A 15,881-nucleotide genomic window follows, 5' to 3' on the forward strand; every position below is an offset into this window, starting at 1 on the left:
AATAGCGGCCGAAGGAATGGAGATATCTAATTGAAATTTTACACAGATAGGTTAAAATAGGTTGTATGGGTTGCCCACTATAAGTGAATTCACTCGAAGGCGAGTTTGGCCCATTGTGATACCCTAGAAAGAAAGAGAAGAGTAAGAAGATGTGAGACCTTGGACCATAACTAGAGGTAAAAGGAGAGCCAGAGCCGGGGGTGAAACGCCTATCCCTTAAGCAAGCACGTATGTGCCTTCGCCAGATCTTATGTCACCCTTCATCGGAACCATCCCGTCTCGTCCACAAATCTCAGGAAACGTCCCAGATCACAGAAGAACCGCCTCCCCCGAAAGGAGAGCCTACCTCCCTGCAGAACCGGCGCAAGTATTCGATAGTCTCCTCCTCATCCTCATCAAGGCAACTCCTGCAGGAGTCATTATGCTGTATTCCATTGCACGCCGCCATGCTGTTACTGGCACACTGTCCAGTTATGGCCCCTGTTAAGGTAATCAGCGGCCTCTGATCGAACCCCAGTATCTCCTTTGTCCTCCTCCGGTTAATGACAATGACAAGGCTCCCTTGCGGTCCAGCACCCATCCGCCGCGTCCCATCTTGCCCCTGACGCCGCTCTGGCCATCTTATCTATTATGTTCAGTAGCTTGACAAATGGCATGTAGGCAAAACCGGTGACTGGTACGCTCGGCTCAGACGAACCCCTCTTGTCGCATTCGTCCGTACCCTCATTTCCGCCTCGTGGACTTGGAGCCTATCCAAACGATCCGCCACACATCTCAACCCCACTATCCTCGAACCTAAGGTCTTGAGCGACGCGATGGTTATCCCCATAAATCCTGAGTTTTGAGGGCGGTACATCCCTGGCCAGAATTTCTCTTGCGGATACTGTAATGGAACAGACCTCTTCCTTGAACGACTGTATACTTGTCCGGCAGTCTCAACGACATAGCGACATTTCTCTTACGGATACTGTAATGGAACAGACCTCTTCCTTGAACGACTGTATACTTACCCGGCAGTCTCAGCGACATACCGATGTTGAGTTCGCCGGGGTAGACCACCAATCCAGTCCCTGACTACATCTTGGAGCCAGCAGTGAAGATCGAGGACTCATCTTCCTCAAACACAACATTCGTCTTTCATTCATCCCTCACGGGAAAGCGAATCCTAAATGTCCTTATCCCAATAGGTACCGCTGCTAGGTAGTCGGAGAACCCCCTAAGTCTGCCCTCCGCATGAAAGTCAACCCTCCAGAATGGAACTGTGGCTGCACCTTTCTTTCTTCAGCACGCCGAGCTCCCCTAATGTGCTGCATGTGCCTAATGGGCTGCATATCGATTCCAGACCTGTCTTCGATGCGGATGTCAGTGCCCCTGCGACTTCGACGCAGGCCAGTCTGCACTTTCTTGAATTCCTTCCACAATGCCAGTGTCCCATAGTTCAGTACCAGTGTCACAACGCCGGTATACACTCAATAAATCATCTTGGGTGTTACCTCCCACCGAACATCCTCCTGCAGGAGGGAAAAGCGCACAGTGCCTTACGGCTCCTATGCTCCGTCTACGCCTTCCAGGACATTTTCGAATCGAGAACTATGCCAAGGTACTTCGCCTCCTTCGACAGGTGCAGGATGATCCCGTTCAAAGACGGCAGTCTGATTTTTGGTATCTTGTATCTGCGAGGGAAGAGCACTCTCCCCGTCTTCCTTGGGACAAACTTCTCACTGACACTTCCATGATCACGATAATCGTTGACAGATACCTGCCTGCGACCAGCAACACAAACGATGGACAAAAATAGTAGAGTTAACATAGAGGTATATTTCAGTGTAATTTAGAAAAATGTGGAGTATGGTCCAAATCGGTCTATAACCTGATATAGCTCCCATATAAACCGATCTCAATATTTAACTTCGTAAGCCTCCAGAGGTCACAACAATAACCCGATTTGTTTGAAATTTTGCATGCTGACATCTGTTAAGAGTCTCAACAACTACCACAAGTATGGTCCAAATCGGTCTTTAACCTGATATGCACTGTCGGACAAAATAAAGTGCGGTTGTGTACCCTTCTTCATAAATCCACAATATTTTTTATGTACGTGTATTTTTTACTGTGTGTTTTTTGCCCCGTTATTTGCTGGAGCGCCCCAATTATTTCCATAAATTATAAATTCCCCAATTATTTCCATAAATTTGAAATTTTTAAACTCGTTCGTTCAGGTTTCTGATGTAAAAGTACTGTAGTGAAAAAAAGGTTTTCGCGACATAATAAAGTGGGTTTTTTTATAAATTGTGCAATTTATAATATACTAGTCGAACCGGGCCCGCTCCGCTGCGCCTTCATTAACTCTCTAATATCTTTTTAGGGTGGTGACACTTCGCCCTGAATGCGGATACCGAATACGTGCCATTGTAGCCTATGACACTGAACGCGTTTGAATACTAGCGAGAACATTGTAGCAAACCTAAATGTTTCGTTCGATATTACTTTAATATATAGAAAATAAGCATGGACCATTATTTTTTCGAGATTAAGCACTTAACCGAAACTCAAAAAGATATGTTGGTACAAGATCGCGAAAATGAGTGAAATTGAAAGCTTTGAGTTCCAAGTATAAAATATCAGAATCGGGGGTCAGAAAAATTATTGCTTTGTATAAAATAAGGAAGTCAAATAAATTTTGAAAAAATGATGTCGCAGAAAATGCAAGACGATGATGCTTGAGGATGATTATAATGCAATTTGCGACAGCCAGAGATATAAAAGAGAAGGTTTTAAGTCCATTGTGATACCACAGTAGCGATAGAGCAAGGCTTTTGGGGCGATTCGAACCCACGACCCCTGCACTGGTAATCCAAGCACGCTACCAACTCGGATACCGGGGCGCCCTATAGAAGAGAAGCTAGAATTAAATATTTTGACTCGAACTATCCAAAAAAGACTTAATGAAAGGGTTCAAAAAGTGCCTTCGCTAAGAAAAAACCTTTCCTACGCGCAGCCAATAGAAAAAACCATTGGTTTTGCAAAAAGGTATATAAATATGCCTGAATCATTTTGGAACAAAGTTATTTGGACAGACGAGTCAAAATATGAACTAAAAAATTGCAAAAATCGTAAAACTGTGTGGTTTGGACCAGAGAAATGCAAGCGGTGTCATTTTTTTTTTTTGAATTGCGTTAAACTCCAAAAAAATGGATGTCAACATATAACGCAAACTGAAATCAAATTAGCAACAGCCCTCGACACACTCTCATGAGGCATATGAATAAAAGTCATGACACTCATTTGCACGTTTGGATGTTTGTTCGTTTGAATGATTCGTCGTGTAATATCGTTTGCCTTCATCCATCGTCATCAAATGATGACATTTGGATGCCCTACCTCACACTTCAGTGGCAGGCATGGCCTCTGCACCATGGAGAGGATTTTGTATGTCCTACAGTGGTTAAAATATATTTCATTCATATTAAAAAGTATCTAAATAAGACCAAAACAAGACGTAAAGTTAAGGATAAAGTTAAGGATACCATTTAAATAAAAAAAAGTTCGGCCGGACCGAATCTTATATACCCTCCACCATGGATCGCATTTGTCGAGTTCTTTTCCCGGCATCTCTTCTTAGTCAAAAAAGGATATAAGAAAAGATTTTCTCTGCTATTAGAGCGATATCAATATATGGTCCGGTTTGGACCACAATTAAATTATATGTTGGAGACCTGTGTAAAATGTCAGCCAATTCGAATAAGAATTGCGCCCTTTGGGGGCTCAAGAAGTAAAATAGAGAGATAGATTTATATGGGAGCTCTATCGGGCTATAGACCGATTCAGACCATAATAAACACGTATGTTGATGGTCATGAGAGAATCCATCGTACAAAATTTCAGGCAATTCGGATAATAATTGCGATCTCTAGAGGCTAAAGAAGTCAAAACGCAAGACGGTTTATATGGCAGCTATATCAGGTTATGGACCGATTTGAACCATACTTGGCACAGTTGTTGGATATCATAACAAAATACTACGTGCAAAAATTCATTCCAATCGGATTCATTCCCTCTAGAGACTCAAGAAATCAAGACCCAAAATCGGTTTATATGGCAGCTATATCAGGTTATGGGCCGATTTGAATCATACTTGGCACAGTTGATGTATATTATAACAAAACACGTCGTGCAAAATTTCATTCCAATCGGATAAGAATTGCGCACTCTAGAGGCTCAAGAAGTCAAGACCCAAGATCGGTTTATATGGCAGCAATATCAAAATATGGACCGATATGGCCCATTTACAATACCAACCGACCTACACTAATAAGAAGTATTTGTGCAAAATTTCAAGTGGCTAGCTTTACTCCTTCGAAAGTTAGCGTGCTTTCGACAGACAGACGGACGGACATGGCTAGATCGACATAAAATGTCACGACGATCAAGAATATATATACTTTATGGGGTCTCAGACGAATATTTCGAGTAGTTACAAACAGAATGACGAAATTAGTATACCCCCCATCCTATGGTGGAAAGTATAAAAAGAAGGCGCAAACAGACAAACCGATCGAAAGACACGTCGCATGTGGAGCAGGGTAAAACATGCACACAGAAACGGCATTGAAAATAACAACCGATGCTAAGCAATGGTCTTAAGCCGGACAATATCCTGCACTGGAATCTAAGTACGATTTTCAGACTAAAAAAAAAGCGCAAACAGAAAAAAGTATTTCTCCTTAATAATATTTGGACCATGAACATTCCATTAAGGAACAGAGGCAATGATCGTTTTTATGATCTCTGACACCCTAGACATAGCTTTGTTTTTGAAAAATATCAATAAAAAGATAAAATTTTGTACGAATCGTTTATTTAAATTTTTATTTAAACAAGTAAAACGGCATTTAGTTCAGCCGGGACGAACTTTGGATACCCACCACCTCGGATATATATAACACAGACTGACACAGCCCACTGTGTCAAATTTCATCGACATTGATGTTGGTCCTAAGGACTGGAGGTTCATACGTATATATGGCCGCTTTTTTTTTTTTTTTTTTTTTTTTTTTTTATTTATCACTATCCATGTTACAAAGTTAAAATATAAGATTTTCAATATAACATATTATGAGATTTTACATATAGTATTGCATCAAGTAAGGCTTATAATATAATAGAAAAATAAATACCTAGTAAAAGAGCCATGTAAGGAAAAAGATAGGCAAAACCTTTGATAATCTACAAAATTTAAAGAAATTTTCAGTCAACCACTTTAATCATCTTTTTGTTATAAAAGATGTAAATATGGTTAACCGTACAAATGTCTTATTAAATGGATATGTGAAGATCTGCATCTATCTTCAAATCTTTGTGAAATTTCATTAAATATTTCAGATAACAACTTAAAATTAAATCTTGAATGTAATGTATTCGTTGGAAATCTTCTTGGTAGATTTAAGATACATTTTAGGTTTTTGTTTTGAATGACTTGAAGTTTTTTGAGATTCGTTTGTGTCATCTGTGTTGACCAAATTGGGCAACCGTAAGTAATGATCGGCCGGATACACATTTTATAAATTAGTGTTTTATTTTTGACATTTAGTTTTGATTTTCTGTTTAACAGCGGAAACAATGCTCGTCCGCATTTTATAGCTTTCCCAGAAATATAAGATATGTGGGCATTAAAGTTGAGTTTTTTGTCGAATAACACGCCTAAATATTTCACCGAATCCTCCAGGGGAATGATCTCATTATTCACCGACAACTGAATACTAGGAATTCTTTTTGGCGATTTGTTATAAGGAAAAATTATTGCTTTTGTTTTGGCGGAGTTGATCTTGATTTTCCATCTGTCAAAATATTTTTGAGAAACAGTTATCGCCTTTTTCATGTTCTTGACTAAAGCATTCGAAACTTTTCCTGAAGTGATTAGGGCAGAGTCATCCGCATAAAACGCTGCCTTTTGATTTCTTGGGATACTAAAGTCCGCAGTAAAGATGGAGTATAAGTGGGGCGAGAGAATTGAGCCCTGGGGGACACCTGCTGGAATTGAACGTTCTGTGGATATTCCTTCACCTACTGTTACAATAAATGATCTTCCCAATAGAAAACTTTGTATCATTTTTTGCAAATAAATAGGATATCCAAACTGGTTCATCTTAAAAATAAGTCCATTATGCCAAATAGAATCAAATGCCTTTTCTATATCAAGAAAAACAACACCCGTTGATTTCCGATTTTCCTTGTTAGTTTTAATATAATTTAAAACTCGTTTAAGTTGGTGAATAGTAGAATGATCTCTTCTAAATCCGAATTGCTCCTTATTAATAATACGATTGTTCTCCGAATACTCTACAATTCTGGAGTGTATAACATTCTCAAATACTTTATCTAGACCACATAAAATGCTGATTGGTCTGTAGCTAGCTGCTTGCTTTGCGTCTTTGCCAGCCTTTAAGACTGGAACAATTTTCGCCTTTTTAAATTGCATTGGGAAATAACCGTTTAAAATACACCAGTTGAAAATGATGGCCAGTTTATGAAAAAATATTTCAGGCATTTTTTTCAAAAATATTGCTTTTATGCCATCGACTCCAGCGGCTTTGTTATTTTTTAATTGGCTAACTATTAATTTGATTTCATTACTAGTCGTAAGTGCTTCATTTGCAGTGTTTGGAATTCGTTGTGAATTTAACCATTGAATATGTTTTTCAACCTTACCTTCAACAGAGGAATGTGAACTCAAAGTGGTTTTATGTGCATTTTCAAACGAGTCAGCTATAAGGTTTGCTTTATCTGTGTTGCATAAGACATCAGTTCCGTTTGATTTTAAATTTCCAACTGAGCATTTTTTCCCTTTTATGGCCTTCGTTATTGCCCAAAACTTTTTCCTACCAGGTGGCAACCCTTGTAGAAAATTATTCCAGCTGTTATTTCTGTCTTGACAAGTGTGCCAGCTGATCAGTTTCGACAGCTGTTTCAAGACACATGTAAGGTAGATTCTTTCTTGAACATTATTGGATCTTTGTAACTTTCTGGTATATCTTCGTCTTTGTCCGATTAAATATATAGTTAATCGAGACAATCGTTGCTGCCAAGCTTGTTTTTCGACTTTTGGAACCTTTTCTGCGGCGCCTTGGACAATTTTCGTTATTCGGGATAAGGTAATTTCAATATTTGTTAATGAGATATTTAAAGGCTCTATGCTAAGGCTTTGTATTTTATTTTCAGCCCAGTTTTGTATGGCATTCCAGTCAGCAAGTTTTAGTTGTGGTACTAAAATTCGTCTTTCAGAAACTTGGCCGTATATTTGGCATGTGATGGGAACATGATCCGATTGGAGCTCACCTGGATGTGTCTCAAGCGGTGAAATATTAATGCTGGAATTTGTTAATAAAATGTCAACAACTGAAGGGCGCTTCGCCAATGTTCCCTGTGGATATCTGGTGAATTCTGTAGGCGCATAGATGTAAAAATTCGATTGAAGTTGATTATTGAATAAACAGTTTCCGGCAGAATTGTTGTGGAAACAATTCCAGCTTTTATGATGCGCGTTTAAATCTCCAAAAATTAAATAATCTTCTGATATAGACGTCATTTTATCTATGTCATGAGCAAAATTGGCTGTATATTTCGGGCTATAAGCTGCAATTAATCTTATTGGTCTATGGTCAATGTTAATTAGTATCGAAATGTTTTCCAATTCGTATGTTGGGATATGAGGCAATATTTGATGTGGTATTTTGTTTTTAATTGCAATTAGTACACCTCCACCGTGCGTTGGTCTGTCGGCTCTGTATATTTTATAGTTGGTTATTTTGAATTTATGATGCTCTTTTAAAAAAGTCTCATTAATTAAGGCTATGTGGATTTGCTTTTGGTGCAAGAAGTGTTCCAATTCAATAACAGAATTTCTATTCGTTATGCCTTGTGAGTTCCAGTGCATAACATTTAATCGATTTATTATATTAGGATTATATGACATGACGAAGCATATTTCCTAGTACTCTCATTTTATCAAATTTATTTGTGCATTTTTCCAATGCATCTATTGCTTCGAAAAATATTTCCATAATTTTATCGTTTGACAAATCGTCATTAGTTCTATTGTTCGAGTTCGATAATGGAACATTTTTACTGTTGTGGTCATTCTTGGGCCAGGAAGGCACTTGAAATTGCGCAGCTTGACGACTTGTAGATGGAAAGTCGTCATTTGACATGCTAAAGTCTTGAGACGGAATAAATTTGTTATATTTTCGGTTTGCAGTTACCTTTTGTCGAATTTCCATATACTCCTTTCGAGAAGGGCAACGTGGGTCATCCGCACGATGGTTTACATGTTTTAAATTCCTCTTAGCACAATTAAAACATTTGTACACAACAGCATCATCCTTGGGGGCTTTTTGTAATTGACATACTGAATAGTCGTGGGGCCCACCACAACCCAAGCACGCATTATCTCTAAAACAGTTTGAGGAACCATGGCCAAACATGGCACATTTGGAGCATTGTGTGGGGCCCCTGGATCTTTTTTGTGGGTTTCGCCAGTAAACGACGATTCCACAAACGTAGCGTATTTTACGAACTTCTCTCTTCGAAATTTTAGTGCGATCAAACTCAAGCATGTATAATGCGTCGTCGACGTTGGAACGAGCGGTTTTAACCTCTGTAACCTTCGTTGGTTGAATGTTGTACTTCGTGTTGAACTCTTCAATTATGAAAGCAGTCTCCAGCTGTGGAAGCCCAAATAAGGCCAGTTTAAAAGCTTTTCTATCCAATACTGGATGAGTATAAAATTTCATTTTCTTTTCTTTCAGATATTTTATGATTTCATCATAATATGCTAGGGTACTCGGCACAAGTTTTGTTCCAATTGACATCCTCTTATAATTGCATTTGGTACCAAAAAGTTTGATAACTGAACTGAAGCTATGGCAATTATCTACAATAATTGGTGGAATCTTATCTTCAATAGAAATGTTTTGGTTTGCATCCATTATGGAACTGTCGTCGTCACTTTCGTCGAGATCAGTTAAACAACTGAAACGATTAGAGTTTCTATCCATAGTCTTAGGAACTTTGAATCGTGGGTTGTTTCCCCAATATTGTTTACGTTTATTGTTCATTTTAATGGAAATAAATTCCAACAAATTGGTTTGTTTTATTTATTTTCCTTTTTGTATCAGCTGTTTAATTAACTACCGCACACGTTGATAGTCAATAGTAAACTGATATGGCCGCTTTATCAAAATATAAATAGTACGATTTTGACCATACTCGGTACGAATGTCAAAGGACATAACACAACTACTTTTGCTAAATTTTAGGGAAATCGGTTACTAAACGGTTGTCAATAATTATGTTTATGTGGGTGGGCCGGCCTTTCACATACATGACCAAATATTGATTTACAATAATTTTTTTTGGGTTAGAAAATCGATCCATCCGAAAAATTCGCTTAAATCGCTTTATTCCGCGGCAATTTAAAAGGACAAAAGCACAAAAAAATAATTACCATTCTTTTATCATGGTATCATTCTGCATGCTCTGTAAAATATTCAAAAAAAAAAATCAGTTTACCCGTTTATGAGTTCATGAAAAATAAGATTTTTATGACAACTTTCGGTTCATCCTCTTATGAGTACATGGAAAATAAGATTTTATGACAATTAAGCGTTGGTTTGGATGTTTCATCATTTTTTTTTTTTTTTTTAACTCGCACTCAGAATCATGTACTCAACATCCAAAAAGCTAAATCAACGCCACTCATAAGCAACATGCGGTAGCATACAAAGAAAAACCCAACACCTTAAACGTCATGTGTTTGTGTGTTCATTCAAGTAGCGCTGTTTTCAGTACATAGAAACATGATGTGTTGAGGCATGAGTTGCGTTCGACCGCTGCAAATCTCTGGTGTTGCTCCACACCAGAGATTTGCAGCTAAAGTCGAAAAACCACAAAGGCTAAAGTCGAAAACCCTTATACATACTGTAAAACATGGTGGAGGAAGCCTCATGGTGTGAGAATGTTTTTCCTCTTCAGGAGTTGATAGGCTCGTAAACATTTTTTCTAAAATCACCGGAAAGCACTATGTAAATATTTTGGAAGAAAATCTTTATAGCAGGAGGAAATGGGCTTGGGGAAGTTCGTCCTTCAACAAGACAACGACGAGTAAGATCGCTAAAACATATTTTGAAGAAAATAACGTTGAAAAATTAGAATGTCCTGCTCAAAGCCCTGATCTAAACCCCATAGAGCATCTTTGGGCTATCCTAGATGGCAAAATCCCGATGGAATCCAGATCAAATCTTTAAAGATTTTGGGAAAAAATGCAAAGTGAATGGAGGGTAATTCCAAGAAATACTTGGAAGAATCTTGCTTTAAGAAAAGATTGAGAGAAGTCAAAAAATAATTTTTCATAATTTTTATTCGATAAGTATTACTTTATTTCGTGAAATTCCTCGTGTGCCATATAGTTTGTATTATAAATAGAATAAAATAAAGTAGGAATTCAATGTTAAGTTCGTTATTAGATAAAATATTAACCAAATTACACACAAAAACTATAATTTATAAACATTTGAAAACAACAAATATATGTTGCAATTAAAAAATTTTATATTTTTAAAACCGCACTTTATTTTGCCCGACAATGTAGCTCCCGTATAAACTAATCTCTTAATTTGAGTACTTAAGCCTACAGAAGGCGTATAATTTAACTTATGACTTTTGAAGTTTGGGTGCATTCAGGGGACCGTGGTAGAATTTTTCGGCGAACATTTTTGTAGAATACTGTGATATGCAACAATCACAATTTAAAAGAGTTTTTAATCCTGTTTCCAAATAGGTGCCGAAAAGACTTCTTTTTTACAAAATAATCCAAAATATTAAAATGTGGCGCAAGTTCATGCAGCTAAACTTGAGCTGTTTTGATTCAAGACACTGAAACAGAATTAGGGCGGCCAAAGTCATCACTTTTTAGATCCACTCTGCTAAAAAATTAAATTTTGATATAAAACTAGGGGTTTTAACCATATGTTTATGCCTGTGATACCAGTAGTTGACAAATGAGCTTTCAGTTATGTTCTCTTTAATACCTCGTGCTTACAAAATCCGTTTTGTTTCCACAAAGAAAAACTTTAATTTTTAGGAAAAAAAATATGTACCATTTATTTTTTAAAAGACCTTCGTACAAAAACATCGATTATTTGAAATATAAATATTTTTTTAAATCTTTCTATTTGAAGGGTTTTTTAAAAGATTAGTAAAAAATTTCATAACAATTTTCATTTAGCATTTTTGTCCACTGGGTCAGCACTGTGCGTCATCCGCATAAGCGTGCCATCTCCTCTGAGATCCCACATGATTTCATTCATCACGAGGTTACACAGATTCGGCGAGAACACCCCTCCCAGGTGCATTCATCTTGTGACCCGCCTTCTAAACACACTATCTCACACGTTCGCATTGTTAATCCTGCCACAATGCATATTATTTGTCCACTGGGAGATTATGGGGTCAACCCCTTGCGGTCCAGTGCGCCGGCTATTGATCGTTGCCCATATGCAGAGTTACTTTCTGTATTTTTTTAACTCATGTTTATATTTCTTGGGATAACTTTTAGTTCAGGTTGAACCCGAAGTACTTTAATTCATCTAGGAAACCATGGCGCCCTAGCGCAGTGTGATTTCCTAGCTGAACGCATTGACCATAGACTCAAACCTTAAACCCCCGCATCGCGTAACAAATACTTCCCACCGATGTGGGTCGATGGAGATTGTAATTGGCCATTATCGGTACAGAGTTAGATATAGCTCCCCACTTATAGGACCACTTGATGGTCCTTCGATTTGTCTTCTTGAGGCCGATTGGACTGAAATTTGGTAACTGAAGTACATATATAGCCTCCAGCACCCACGTTCAATCCCGCCCACATGGGTTCGTTACAATATATAGCCTTCATATATATAACATCAATCTTTTCCGTATATTCGGGTCATCTACTAATTCCAATTAGTTCAATAAGATGAAAAACTTCAAAAACCGGATGTTCACAAGTACCATTTTCGGTCTTACATCTTGTCTGACGACTACCTGCAGGATTATCAGTGCCTACCATATGCATACACCTCCTTCTTCTCATTCTCGCTGCGGTAAACAATTCAAAACGCTCTAAGATTATTATGCTTGCCAACAAAATTATGCACTTGAAATAAAAAGTAAGGCGGTGGGGTAAGCAAAAAAAAAAACGGGAGGAAGAACCCAAGCCAATAGACACTTAAGCACTTGTGTTACAAGTAGTAAGGGCTTAAGTGTTTAAATCTGTTGAGCTAAGCAATAAAAACCATTGTAAGTGTGTGTGTTTTTTGAAGAATGATGAGAGGGTTTGGCAAACTTTTAATGCAGTTCTTTACTTTTTAAAATTTTTTATAGGAATGTATTTAAATGAAATGAATGCTCAATGTGCAGAATGCAGTCTGTCGGGCCATTTGCTATGAAGATGAAATATAATACCGGAGAGATACAGCTGCAACAGCAGTAGTATCATGCACTTGAATAATTGCATAATTTATTACTCTAGTACTTCCAAAGGCACTTCTTTGAAATATGGAAAGTTCTTTGGAAATTTGAGAAATCTGGCAAGGACCAGGCATAGAAAGTACATGAAACATTGAAGGAAATGTTGGGAAATTATATTACAATGTAGATCATTGGAGCAAGAAGATAGTATTTATACTTGGTTAGAGAAAAGAGTGTTGCAAAACATAAAGTTGAGCGAAAAAACTTTGATGCAATATTGAAAACAGTCATAACTACGGCCAAGATAGGTAAAGGTGTTTGTTTTACAAGAATACCAGGATCAGGTATGGTTAGTAACATCGTTGAATAAATGAAACAGTCGAAAGCGGCCAGATTATTGCTAAATAGATGATAGGTATCGACCAAGGACCCTTCCAGGAATTGGCGTAATATGTGTCAATGGTAAGTGTTGCAGATCTAATATATGAATGGACTCTTCCCTCTATAATTATCACATACTGTCTACACTCCTCATTTTCAGTGCCATAGTGTAGCGAGATGACAATATTACAGTTTGTGTGTTAGCCTAAAATCAATAAAATTGCGACTATTTTGTCCGATTCTGAATTTGCGGTTTTCACTCCATATCATTGTCAGATATGACTTATAGTATAGTAACATTACTTCTCTCAAATTCCCGGCTTTTTTTTATAATTCGCAGTTATCTCGGTCTCACATTCAATATCACCATAATAATATCCTTTCAGTAATAGAATTTATGCTATCAACACAAAAGAAATAACGCCTCTTAAATTAAAAATCCTCCCCAAAAACAAATCTGTCATTGTTGATTAAATTACAAACAAAAGTCTCCATCATTAACCCACCCCTCCAATACAATGTTAATATCGCACTACACAATCCCTCAGAGATTTTCAATAAGCATTTCTTCCCAATAACGTAATCGCACATAAACATGTGACAGACAAAAGAACAAGGCAACTAAACTAGAATTTTAAAAATTTTGAGTAGGGCACATTAGAGTCGTGTGTAGCGATTGTCATGTAATTAACACCACCAAATGTTTAAAACTGGCTGAACCATATGGGCCCGTATATGATTCAGGTACTTGCCAGCAAGGGAATAGCCAATAATCTACGAGTGAGAGACATGGCAATGTGTGGTCCTTCTTCAGTTGATAGTTAAGAGAAAAAATATTCACCAGAGATGAAAACCCAATGCTAACACGACAAGAATCTAATGAAAAAAAAAACAAAGAAATGCTTCCTCAAGGATGCTGTCAATACTTGAGTTTGAGATATGTTCATCTTTTGGCGGTAACAAAATATCCAATTACAGGGTAAACCAATAAAAGCCAATGTACCTACAAGTGCGTATCAACGGAAGATGTTCGACTATAATCTTTATCTTGATATAAGCATGATGGATTCTAAAAAACAGAAAAGGAATGAGAAATTAGGAATATGAATAAGGGATATCTTGTAGGTGGATATACAATACATTGTAGAACTATGTATTTTATAGCAACTTTTCTTTGCAACAGGAAAGATGTATGAAGTCTACTCTTTAGAAAGTACAATTTTATAGAAGTTTTACCAACAACCCTGCGGGATTTTATCCTATACACACTATATAGAAGTGTAGTGTAGTGTAGAAAGATCTAGTCTGAAGAAAAATCTAGATTAGGTTAGGTTTAAGTGGCAGTCTCACTTCGACGTTTTTGTCCATTGTCATACCACAGAAACAGCAGAAGGAAGATGCCTCTAGTTCCTACCGTTGTACCATCCATATCGCTTTAAAAAGCCCAATAACTTGCGAATGGCCACATCCGCTAACTCAGACAAGTTATCAAAGAAATGAGAAACTAAAGTGGAACTCCTTCTGACTGCCAGTGCGGGACACACACACAGAAGGTGTTCTATAGTAGTTGCTGCCAAACTTCTGTCTGTCAGCGATAAGACAGTGACCTGTCATGACGGACACAACGACTGAGACGTCTGTTCTAGCCAATGACAGCAAACCTCTTAAAATTTAGATTAGGTCACATAGTTTTGGAATGCTCACAGCATTCCATCTATCATTCGTTATCCTTCGGGCCTGGTCCTGAAAACTTAGCTTACTTGTCGCTAGAGGTATATCCACAGATTCCAGTATCCCTGGAATGTGTAAGGTAGTTACTAGTCTCGCAAGCTTGTCCGCTTTACAATACCCTGGAATATATTTTTGGCCCGGCACCCAAAACAGGTGAATTTTGAACTGTTTATCCATCTCGTTGAGAGATCTGCGACAGTTGAGGGCGGTTTTTGTGATCAGAAATTCGTTCTCTAGGGATTTAATAGCTGCCTGAGAAGATATGTATGCCAATCGTCGTAATGACATTATATCTAAGCCATTCCACCACTACCTTAATTGCAAGGTTCTCTCCTTGATACACACTGCAGTGGTCGGGTAACCTTTTCGATATGACCAGTTCTAGATCTTTAGAGAACACCCCAAAGCCGTCGTTTAGTTTGGAACCGTCCGTATAGAAATCTATGTAACTTCTGTTACCAGGGATATCGTAGATCCAATCAGTTCTATCTGAAATAGTGGTACAGTACTTTTTATCAAAAAGCGGCTCAGGTAGGGTGCAATCCATACTGCTTGGAATTTTGGACATAGTATCAAGGATAACACAATGTCCCTAGCCGCCACATTATCAAAGAAAAAGCTCCCTTAGACTCACGGAAGTGGGTGCATTAAATTCAGCGCATCAGATGGTGTCGTCCTCAGTGCGCCTGTAATGCACAAACAAGCCACCCTTTGGATCCGGTTAACAGTATTGAACAGTAGGTGGAGTTTTGAAACGCCGTCCACCCGACCACAACATCATATAGCATTATAGGTCTGACAACTGCAGTATATACCCAATGCATGACACGCGGTCTAAACCCCAACTTTTGCCAATGGCTCTCTTGCAGGTGTATAGAGCAAGAGTTGCCTTTCTTACCCATTTCAAAATGTTGGATTTAAAGTTCAATTTCCTGTCCAGCAAAACACCCAGGTATTTTGTGTTTTCAGTAAATGGAACATTCTCTCCACCCAAGGAGACAGGTTTCACTGTAGGCAACTTGTATCTCCTGCTGAAAAGAACTACTTTTGTCTTTCACGGATTTATCCCTAGACCACTTTTGGTAGCCCACTTCGCTGTTGTACATAGAGCTTCCAGAAGTATATATCTTAGAGTGATTGGAATATTTCTCCTAACCGCAATTGCCACGTCATCAGAAATGTCTATTTTGCATACGAAAATCTTCCTTTTATAAAGATTAAAGCTGTACGAAGTTCTTCCCTGCTGTGAGTTGTGTCTTTAA

At 38.0% G+C, this 15,881-nt stretch overlaps 1 protein-coding gene across 2 annotated transcripts in view; it reads right to left on the reverse strand.

Annotated features, from left to right (window-relative positions):
- Positions 1-15,881, reverse strand: part of LOC106092346 (rab11 family-interacting protein 4B) — a 416,788-nt gene that overhangs the window by 315,796 nt on the left and 85,111 nt on the right. The gene's annotated exons all lie outside the window — the stretch shown is intronic.

The sequence above is a fragment of the Stomoxys calcitrans genome, chromosome 1 (assembly GCF_963082655.1).
Source record: "Stomoxys calcitrans chromosome 1, idStoCalc2.1, whole genome shotgun sequence".
NCBI classification, from domain to species: Eukaryota; Metazoa; Arthropoda; class Insecta; order Diptera; family Muscidae; genus Stomoxys; species Stomoxys calcitrans.